Source organism: Astatotilapia calliptera, chromosome 18, assembly GCF_900246225.1.
Source record: "Astatotilapia calliptera chromosome 18, fAstCal1.2, whole genome shotgun sequence".
Lineage (NCBI taxonomy): Eukaryota > Metazoa > Chordata > Actinopteri > Cichliformes > Cichlidae > Astatotilapia > Astatotilapia calliptera.
In genome coordinates, this window is record NC_039319.1 from 4,715,429 (window position 1) to 4,727,154 (window position 11,726).

Sequence of the window (11,726 nt, forward strand, 5' to 3'; positions counted from 1 at the left end):
GCACCCTGCAGGCAAAAGCGCATCAAATCTGACTTTTTGACCCTATGCTCCCCATATCCCATCATGGTATGACAGTTTGAACAGCATAAATTAGATATTTTCAAATCCGACCTGGGTCACTTTCATATGTGGTACTGAATCCGATACATATCTGATGTTTTAGAAAGCGACTGCTGTTTGAATGGTCATGTCACATTAAATCCGTCTTTTACGTCACTGACACAAGACAGAAGCCAGTTATCAGTGCTGAAGACGACAAACCAACCCCACCACTCCTGGTTCCGACTATTTTTGGTGTCTTGATGTAAAAAGAACTATTTCTGAAAAACACAATCGGAATTGTCTGTACAAAAAAAAAATACATGTGTTCATGAGGTAGCCTTAATTAAAGCCAGTTGTTTATCTGAAGTTCACAGTTTGAAGGTGTTTAAAGCAGCAAACAGTTGCAATCACTTTTCGCTGACTTGCACACTGCTAGAAGTCCTGTTGTTGTTTTTGTTGTTGTTTTTTTTTACATTTTCTTTACATTGGCTTGACATATTTGGGAAGTGCTTTGTATACAGAAAAGGAATATTTTCGGGAATGACAATGTTAAGCAGTTACTCATATTGTTTGTGACCCACATACTTAGGTTGTTTATTCTCTATGTTTATATCATAACTTGTACTGCTTTTATGTGGGCACCTGTTGATACCCAGCTGTTGTTTTGAGATATAATAATTTGGATTTTGGATAATTTGGACTAATGTGTAACTTTAACAGTGTTCCATTTTGAATGGTTTGTGATATGTTGGTTGGTAGAAACTGAAACTGGATTTGAAGATGCACTTGGTAATTATTTTATATATATGTGAGTCACTTTGATGGTCCAAACTGTCCAAAGTTGCTCTGAGGTCTTGCCTCCATGCACTTATGCAATTAATCGCTAGACGGGTGTATTTATAAATAATATTATATTAGGGAAATTTTCCCAGACATATTTTTGACCTGGGGGTAGAATTGATTGTGAAATGGAAAAGGAAAAATGCTTATGAACTTGCAAATTAAAAACATGATGCATTTAAGGTAACCCTTTTCCATTTTTATTTAAAAAGAGAATTTGTTCTAGTGTCGATGGCCGAACCTGTTCCTTTTCGTGGAGATAATTTCTCCTGCCTTAAGGAAAATCCCTTCACATGGCACAGAGGAGGCTGGAGTGCAGAGAAACTGATAGAGATGCAGTTATACAGTCTACCTGGGTCCCACAAACTATCAGCTAAAGAGAATAAACAAATTAAATTGCTGCACATTTGGCAGACTAACATTTTCAGAGTAATTTTAAACAATAAAATATATAATTTTACAACATTACATGTAAAGAGTCAAGTGGAAGTTTTTCTAAAGTTATTTAATGATATTTATATTATGGAAGCAGATTTTTGACATTTTACCTTTTTCCTCATTTTCAGATAAAATAAACACGCACAAAACAAAAGCAAACGGCCAGAACACAAAGCTGGAAAACCCACCCGATTTACAAAAATCAACTCAAAATTCTCCCACACAACAGAACCTCCGCTATTCCTCGCTGGCTCCAAATCTCTCAGTGGAATGATCAGTGGTTCGCTGTCACCATCAAAACACTCCACAAATCCCGCGAATGATTCGCTTCCTTATAAACCATTGAATCAGATACCGAAGCAGTTAGGCTCTAAATGAAGCTTCGGATGTCACTGATCACGTGACTCTGGCCAAACGAATCAAGCTTCGACACAGTGCTTCTGAAGCAGTTTGTTGATTTTTTTTGACACACGCACCGGAGCTTCAGCTTCAAGCGGGCCATCACTAGTCTCCACCAGTTCTCAGCCAGTCTGTCAGCTACCTTGTGGTTGTCACCAGGTCATGTAAAAGTTCTGTTCTATGTTATGATTGAAATTGACTTGACTCTCTTCTCCCTCCAAGTGGTCACGCCACGAGCCCATGTCACTTACCTCAATACCTTAGAGTTACCTACCTCTTCCATTGGCTGCTGATCTCACTCTCTGGAATACTGACCTGTCTGGCATCACGCTCCTCTGGATTTCCACCATCTCATCTGCTTCTTCTCCTGCCCACCAGTTTCTAATACTCCTGGAAAACAGATTAGAAGTTGTTTTCTCCTGGTCACTCACTCCGATTTTCCCTCCGATCATTAACTTTTCTCTCCTCTGTTGCAGTGCCTTTTACCCTGATATCCATTATCACTCACACGGCAGAACCAGAGCTCCTAGACTGATACCACGTAGCCATAATTGTAAATACACAACAAAGTAGTGAAAAGCAATTCTTGCCTCTGCAATGTGTCTTGCATTTGGATCCACGCTCTCTTTCTCATAGGCCACTTGGCCCTAACACTTGAGCTGTCTCATATTGCTAGGCAGCGCTGGGTTGTCTTCTTTGAATGTTGCAGGGATATTAGTAGCCATTGTAATCTCTCTCTCACTCTTCTGGTTCAAATCCTTGGGTTTTCCCCTTTTCTATTTCTTTTATCTGGATGTTAAATTTAATTAACTTACAATTTGTTTATGCATTTCCTTTTAGGTTGTTCTCATTTTAGTGTTAGTTTTTTGTTTTTATTAGTATTATCAATTCTTTGTCTACTTTTTTGAAAATCGTGAATATTAGTTTATTCTTTATCATTGCTCTGATCTTTATTTTAATCAATTGATCCCTTTTTTATTTCTTAATTGTTTATAAATGTATAATTTTTATTTTTATTTTTATTTATTACTTCTAATATAAGTTCCATCTGTTCCGACCAGGGCTGTGGGGTGACCTGCAGTATCAGCCTCCTTCCACCAGATAGAGGCAGATACAATAGCACTTTAGCTCAGTCCTACCACTAGTTGACACTAATTCACTCACATGTTTTCGTAAGTGAATTCAGTAATTCACCTAGCAGCGGCCCCTGTCCGTGAGATCTTAAACACTCACCTCTGGCAGAGCTTCGACAGCATTCAGAGGGAAACTGAGTTTGAATGGACCATCTTCAGGACCTTTATTGCTGAGGCTGCTGCACTGAGCTGTGGACCGTGTCATGGTGGTAAACCCCGAACCAGCTGGTGGACATCAGGCTGAGGAATGATTATGAGATTATGTCATGCTGTCATAAATAGGGATAGGTATCGAAAACCGGTTCTTGTTGAGAACCGATTCCCACTGTTTCAATTCCTTGGCATTGGTTGCCATTTTTGCAAACGATTCCCTTATCGATTCCAGTCGCCCCGAATGACGTCACCACATTGCGGAGCGTCATTTACCTGGCAGGAAACACGGTGCCTAAGCTCAAACGCTCAAAAGTTTGATTATAGTTTACAAGAACGGATGACAACAGGGCAACTTGCAATACTTGCAAAGTAGATACTTCATTTAAGGGAGGAAACACTACGAATATGCAAAAGCATTTGCTCACAAAACACACGATGACCTTAAATGAATGTCGTGTTTTTAATTCCGCTCCGGATTCGTGAATCTCAACCCAGCAGCAGCGGTAACATTTGCACGTCCTCTCCCGTTAATGCGGCAGGTAAATAATCAACTAACAGTGCATATTATGTTACCGCGATCTGCCTTATTACAAAACCATTACTGTGCATTTAGGTGACCATGATGAGAGAGACAGACAGAGTCTGGCTCAGATGCTGGCAATTCTCACTGCAGTCTACCGTTAGCGTCTCCTTTCAGGCCGGGATAGACGAATGTCACCGAGCAGAGACTAAGTTTGTGGTAAAAGGCTTGAACCCATTTGCCACAGCAGATTCCCCCGATTTTCGGTAAGTGAATGTGTTTAATTGTAGGCAGGGACATTACTGGATATTCTTGTGTAATTGCTACAGAATAATTGATGTTATACTTTGTTATTGCCACAGAAGAATATTCATTTTATTATTTTACATTTACAATTTTTTTTCCTGGGGACCCTGTGACACCCCATTGAAGAGCCGTAGGCTGGATCTCTTAAGATCTCACTGTTGGGTTTGTAAGGCCATGTTACTCCTAAATTTCTATCTTGTTCAAAGAGAAGATATAAAACAAAGTTCTAAGCTAATCGACCTTAGTGTTCTCCTTTTTTAAAAAGAATCGATAAAGAATTGAATCGTTAAACAGAATCGAAAATGGAATCGGAATCATGAAAATCTTATCAATACCCATCCCTAGTCATAAAATAGATGTTATCTGATATACTGAGACATTTGGAGTGGGTGTAGTAGACACTTAAACAAACTTCTCGTAATTTCCGTCCCAACTACAGCTGGACTGCATGCCATCGGGCATACCGGGCATTTGCTTGGTGTGAGCCAATGGTGATTTTTTGTTTTCATGGGCTGATATTTTGGAGTTTTGTTTGTTTTTTTAAAATAAATAACCGGTATAAACAATTAAAGGTGGTGGACTGGGCAAAGGGTCATGATCGACTCTGGGCTGGACCAATTACAGCCGAGGAGCTCCTCCTTGCTTGGGCAAAGGCCCTGAAAGCAATGTTATCACAGACAAACAGAAGAAAATTGTATTGAAGGGAAACGGAACAAGATTTTTCCCGTACTTCAGCTGAAAAAAGACACAAAGCTGGAGTTATTCTGTCTTTACCATGCGCAGCTGCCTCTTCTTCTCTTTTCTCCCCCCCCCTGTTGCTACTTCAATCCTGAAAATGGTCAATGATCAGCTGATCGGCTTTTCTGTCGCAAGTCCCATCTCTCTTGTTTGTTTATCGTCCACTTTGCGCCAGAAAGAGGAAACCAGCGGATAAACAGCAGCACGTTTAAGCTTGATAAGCTGTTGTTAGAATGTGTTTAATAGTGATGGTGAGATGAAGCCTCGTGATGAACGGAAGCTTTCCATCCAACTGGTCGACTCATGGTTCGAAGCATTGTGATGATTCATTTGCTCTACTGCGCCATCAAGTGGACGATTCAAGTGAAACAGGCTCTGTGATTATAATGATGTGACGTTATAAGAATCAGCGCAAAAAGGGCGTAAACACAAAGCCCGCCGACGGATCAGAATCAGCGAGCTGTCGGCTTTCGGCCCTGACCGTGTCCGTGCCGTCGGGTGAGAAAGGCCACATCTCACTGATTCTGATGTGTCGGCGGGTCCGTGCTTTGTGTTTACGTCTTTGTGCATAATAGCCTACGTGCATCTGCTGTCATTTACTGTTTTAGCTGTTTGGTGGTTGTTGGAATTTAGTGAGGTTTAACCTGAGATTCTGGCATTTGGGGCAAAATAAATTTATATTAAAAATCGATTCAGGATTTTAATGAATCAATATCACGTTATCCAAGCTAGAATCGATTTTAATCGATAATCAAAACCCGCCCCTAGTAACTGTGTAATCATGCTTATGTACATCTGGATAATGACACAAACTGTGTGGCGCTTCACTTTTTAATAAATTTAAAGACATAAGTCAGGCTATAGGATCTGTAGTGTTGTTTATTTATATTATGGTACTTATCAGTTGTGATATTTATTACTGTGTGCATAATTTATTAGAAGAGAAAAAAAATCTCTTCCTTGCTGGTTCCATCGAAGAAAAAATGCTCAAGTAACTATGTAGCACGTACGTAATCCAATTCCACAACACAGTGTGATGAGGGAATCAGCTGTGTTTTGCTGCCCATTTTATTTTGAATCTGGCGCGAACCGGCGAGCCAATTCCTGAATCAGTCACGTGGTACTGACTGCCCACGAGGCCTCGAACGTAATCAAAGCAAGCCTCTGTACGCGCTTCACAAAAACTCCCCCGAGATTACTCGACGCACGCTTCGAAGCTTCGACACACAGGACACATCACTAGTGTTTAATATTACTTTCTAGTGTCAGCAGATGTTTGCTGGAGCCATGGTCGATATCCTTTTGCTGCAGCACTCAGAAAAATTATGGTTCTTAAATGGTTCTTCAGATGTCTTCATGGTTCTTTAAAGAACCATGCGTCAAAGAACCTTTTTATTTTGTGGATGGTTCTTCAGCTATTACAAATGGTTCTTTAAAGAACAAAAGGTTCTTCATCCTTAGCAATCTAAGTTTGATGGTGTAAATGGCATAAATATTTATTCACTATAATGAGGCTGTTAATTATACTGTGTGTTTTCTTTGTGTGCATGTGTGTGCGAAGGGGGAGGGCGGGATACCTGGCAATTACCCTTTAAGAGAAGATGGTAGGAAACTGAATATTCAAATAAAAGTTAGAAATATTTGCAAACAGTAGACACAATACACACATTCAAATACTGTACTTTAGTTTTAAATTTTAATAAAGCATTACTATTTTCTACTCCAAGGCATTACTTTTGAGATTATTATATATTTTTGAAAATATAGCATAATGATAATACTAGTTATTGTAAACTTTACAAACCACCTAGCAGTATGTAAAGTCAAATTATAAAATACAAGTAAATAACAACTGCAGAACAGAATGTCAGTGTAATGAACACACACTTCGTTTTGACAAAGCACACTGCTTAGGTAAATGATCTGAGTAGTTGTTCATCACTGAGCAATTTGTTGATATGTGTTTCGAGCCAAATAAATGACAGGGAGAGAGAGAGTGACGTCAGAACACGTCATACTATAACCTCCCGGGAGCGGACGGAGGGGTCAGTCGTTGGGATGCGCATGCGCAGACAGAGTGTGCGAGCGGCGGGCCTTGACCTTTCGGGAAAAAAACTCACGGACGGTGACAGCGAGGCGGATAACAGTCTTCAGTACCTGCTGGACTTTGAAGCTGTGGATTCTGGGACTGTTAGAAAAGGTAAAACAGTTTCATTAAAACCTTATTACTGTTTTGTTTTTGTTACTCGTCATTGTAGCTTGCTGTTAATGTTGTGCTAACAGTAGCGATTAGCTAGATACGTTAGCCGTTGACGTCAAACCACTGTTATAATTAAGTGAAGCTGCTCCCAGCTAATTTGAACCTTTGGCTTCTAAAATATGTGGTTCAATTGCGTGCTGCGTACATAACCTAATGTCAGCTAGACCGAAATTAAAATGTAATATATTGTTAAAGTCACTAAAATGGCGCCTGAAGCCTGTTGTGGCGTGAGCTCTGTGTCTGCTCTAGAAACTCTGAAATTCTGTAGATCTGAGCCGTACATTAAATACTCACATGAACCTCTACTTTGAATTCTGTATGAGCTGTATAAAATGCAGCTATGCATAAGTGTTTTGAATGAATAATTAGATTAGATAACTCTTTATTGTCTAATCGAATTATATAGAAATGAATAGAAATGTGACATGAGAAGGTGTCTTTGACTGTTCCTGCATAACTTAGTTTCGGACTAGTTGACAAGTTATGCTCCGGTCATTTGATGTTTCCAAGATGTTCTTTTGTAATATAGTTAATTTTTTTGTATATTTCATTTATCCACCATCATACATACAAGCTAAGAAGAGGTCGTTATACTAACAAGAGGTATCAACGCTGGGCCAAAGTTCAGCACATGGTTAAAGTTTGTAATCCAGCCAGGGTGTAAATATCACTCAGCAGCCAGAGCTGAAGCAGGTAGCATCAACACATAAATCTACTCTACCCGGCTTAAATCACAAGAGCACCTCTGACCAAAAAGCTGTAGATTTTTCTTGTTTGCACAAATTAATCCAGATTCACATTAATTGTGTTCACAGCTCCAACAAAATGAGGAAGAGGAGGGGGAGAAACACAATTAGGTTGAATTACAATTGGATGGAAGGCGAGGACAAGGAGAAGGAAGCTTAGGATGAGGAGGAAGAAAAGCAGCAGGAGCATCTTTAGGGATCCCTATGATGTCATTGAGGTTTGTTTCATTAATATGGTCCTCTCACAAAGAAAGATGACTTGTTTTAGTTCACCTACTTCCTGTATTAAATAGTGATGTGCAAAATGTTGTGAAAAACCACAGAGCAGGTACGTATAGTGCATCTGCAGGTAAATGAACATCAAATCTCTAAGACAGACTGAAATCTGTATATTTATCACCCTTATGATAAAACCCATGTCAGCCATTGGTTTATGGACTTTGTATTTTGAAGCCTCAACATTTGCTTTATTGCTGTTGCTATGTTGGGACCATATTAGGATGAGGGATCAGAATCTGGAGTCGTGCACACTATTGTTTCATTTAGTGTGTATCCATAAGATTTGTACAGCAGATCCAAGTTGTGCCTTGAAAACAGGAAAGTCGTCTGCATAGAGGAGAACTGTAATAGCAGGCTTGTACAAAGTGAGGCTTTGTGCACTCGTTTTATTTCTGTCACCCTGTTTTGATGCAGATTTCACTTGAAATCAGGCAAGAACTGGACTTATTTTTTATAATGTGTTCTTGTGAATTGATTGTGTATCGAATATGTTTGATTTGACTTTCTGCAAGACAACAGTCGTCCACTGGCCAAAAAAGTTTTCCAAATACCTCCACGTGATCTAGCCTGGATTTAGAAAAGAATAGCAAAAAAAATCTGCACCTCCTGCTTCAGATGCAATTTGTGTTTCTGTGTTCAGAGGCAGCGGTGAGACCTCGGGTCATCCAGCTGGAGAGCCTGACCAGGAGGAGTCGAACATTAACTCAGCTCTTCCAGGGCACCCTGCAGACTCGGCTGTTGGCATCGGCGAGGGATGACGTGAACGCCAAACTGGAGTCCATCACAGGTCAACTGCAGGTATGCGAGTCAGACCTTCTGAGGAGGGTTTCACTTTTCTCTCTTCTTTATAATTGACTCTTTTCTCTCTCTTTCAGCTCCTTGTCTCAGAGTGGGAGGGATTTGAAGCACAAAGGGAGGAACTTGTCGTTTGGTTGGCTTATATGGATGTCCGCCTGAGTGAGGTTGACCAGCTGACAGGAAACACCAGTGCAAAAACTGAAACAACTGCAGGTGTGGGCTTGTTTTGATATGACATATATTTGATATGAAACATACGTCAGAGACATTATCCTAAACTGGACTAACAAAGGACCATGAGTACAACATGAAATGTACATTACATGGTGTAATGCTAAAGTTCATTGATCATTTTAATCATAAACTTGTTGAAATATTTTTACTGAACATGCAAACATCTGCTGATGAAAATGTGTTGATTTATTGGTCTGTTATGAAGCTGTTGCTATTTCTAATGTGTTTTATCACTTTCTGATGTTTTATTAATTAAACAATACATGTATTATTTGTTGTGTTATCTGTAGCTATAGTATTTATATATATTTATTTATAGTATAGCAAATATATTTAATTATTACTGTTTAAAACACTAATATGTGACATGTATTAGTAGTGATGTTATGCTGAGGGTTAAAATGCCTTTTTGTGTTTTGGTATACTACAAAATGACAATAAACCATTAATATATGTCTATGCTGTGCTCGTATTTATTTTACCCTACTCAAATTCAATTTATGATGCATTTTATTTTGAAAGATTTAAAATGGTTTTTTAAAGAACCATTTGAAGGACCTTTTTAAAAATGGTTCTTTAAAGAACCATTTTTAAAAAGGTTCTTTGAAAAACCATTAAAGGTGCCCCAAAGAACCATTTCTTGATGGTTCTTTGGGGCACCTTTAATGGTTCTTCAATGAACCACTGAAAGAAATGGTTCTTCAAAGAACCATTGTTTGAAAGGTTCTTTGTGGCACCAAAAAAGGTTCTTCTATGGCATCAGTCTAAAGAACCACTTTTGGTTCCAGTTGGCACCTTTATTTTTCTGAGTGAGACTCTACACTCTGCCTATGGTCAATAAAATTGAAATGGTTACAGATTTTGCTTCTTTTCTTGGTGTCAGTCATTTTCATTACTATACTTTTCTAATGTGATGATGTTGTCCCTTGCTCTCTTTCTCTCCCTCTCCCCCCTGCTCTGTTCCTGTGCTACTGCGAGTGTACCGCTCCTCCCCCCTGCTCCGCAAACATAAGGCAGTGTTTGCGTTCCTTCCCCCTCAACTCAGTGCAAACACAAGGCTCACATGCAGCGTGAAGCGAGAAAGGTGAGAGAGAGAGGGTGAGAGAAAGAAAAAAAAAAGAAACAAGGCTCCCAATCAAGGGCGTAGATTTGGTTTTGGCATTGGTGGGGATGGATGATTCAACCACCAAACCCTGCCCTGTTTCTTTTTTTTCCTTTTTGTCTTTGCTTCTTGATAAAAAAAAAAAAAAAAAGAAAGAAAGAGAGAAATATACTTGCCTACATATGCTATTCTACATGCTTTTAAACCATTTAAAATTACAATTCATAGTTTTATATGTGAATTGTATAATGTTAATTACTATTAAACAAATGTATTTTAGACTTTAGGTTACCTCAGCCATATTCCATATAAATCGGGTATCATACAAAAGAAAAAAAAAGCTTCAAATACAGTCATGACAATAAAAGAATATGACTTTAAGGACTTAACAACATTACTTCAGTTATATTACACCAACATCTCTTATATACATTAGCACTAAGGGAACACTGAATGACCTGGTGGGTTTTGTCCATAAAACTACTCATCTAAGATTACCACAAAGTAAAAGATCTCTCAGAAAAATTATGCAACATTTAAGCACAAAAATTACTAATGAGGCACTCATATGGATATTGGTGGGGACATGTCCCTTGTGTCCATGCGAAATCTACGCCCTTGCTCCCGATTGTTCTAGGAATCCATCCTACCCGTTGTTTTTGCCCATGCGCACAACACGAAATTAAGTGGCGAACCCTCCTACCTTTGTGAATATTAGCTAGAAAAATACTCTGATGGGTAAAATTAAGTGCCAAACCATGCTACCTTTGTGAATGTGACCTACAAACATACTTTGACCCACATCCACCCATCCACATTAAGGGGACGGCTGTGGAGCGTGTGAGCAGCTTCAAGTTCCTGGGAGTCCACATCTCCGAGGATCTCACCTGGACGACCAACTGCTCCAAGCTGGTCAAGAAGGCTCACCAGCGCCTCTTCTTCTTGAGGACTCTGAGGAAGAACCACCTGTCCTCAGACATCCTGGTGAACTTCTATCGCTGCACCATCGAGAGCATCCTGACCAACTGTATAACAGTCTGGTACGGGAACTGCTCTGCCTCGGACCGGAAGGCGTTGCAGAGGGTCGTGAAAACTGCCCAGCGCATCGCCGGAGCACCACTTCCTGCCATAAAAGACATCTACAGGACGCGGTGTCTGAAAAGGGCTGGGAAAATCATCAAAGACCCCAGTCACCCATCACATGGACTCTTCACCCTCCTGCCCTCTGGGAGGCGCTACAGGAGCCTCCGGACTAAGACCACCAGGTACCGGAACAGCTTCTTCCCCACAGCTGTCAGACTCCTGAACTCTGCCTCCTGACATCTGACCCACGTTAAACTCATGGACTGAACATACACACACCCACAATGGACAACTGTACCCTCAAACACACAATAATAACATGGACTGAACCACCACTCACAACCACTAGCACTTTATATAGCCTCTGTAGAAACTACAAAAAAGAAAGATGGAAAATATAATAAAAAAAACAAGAAGATGCTGTATGAATTTATATGAAAAGTGATGCTTCAGTGAATAGAGGGACGATGCTATTACTATGAAATGACAGCTGTGTGCCAAGTTGGATTCTGCTAGCCTTGACATTTTCCACATTTACAGTTAAAATGCAAACACCCTCACTTATCTTAACTGCACTACTGTATAGCTCTGTGTAAATAATCATTCTGTACATTCAATAATCTTTAATCCTACAACTGTTTACAACTTGCATAGT

The 11,726-nt window shown here is 39.7% G+C and overlaps 1 long non-coding RNA gene across 1 annotated transcript; it reads left to right on the forward strand.

The window, feature by feature from the left end:
- The first annotated feature begins 6,624 nt into the window (after nucleotides 1-6,624).
- On the forward strand, nucleotides 6,625-9,311 carry LOC113010378 (uncharacterized). Its single transcript, XR_003270318.1, has 4 exons — nucleotides 6,625-6,769; nucleotides 7,645-7,793; nucleotides 8,495-8,652; nucleotides 8,730-9,311. It is a non-coding gene; the product is annotated as an uncharacterized LOC113010378 (long non-coding RNA).
- The last annotated feature ends 2,415 nt before the right edge of the window (nucleotides 9,312-11,726 follow it).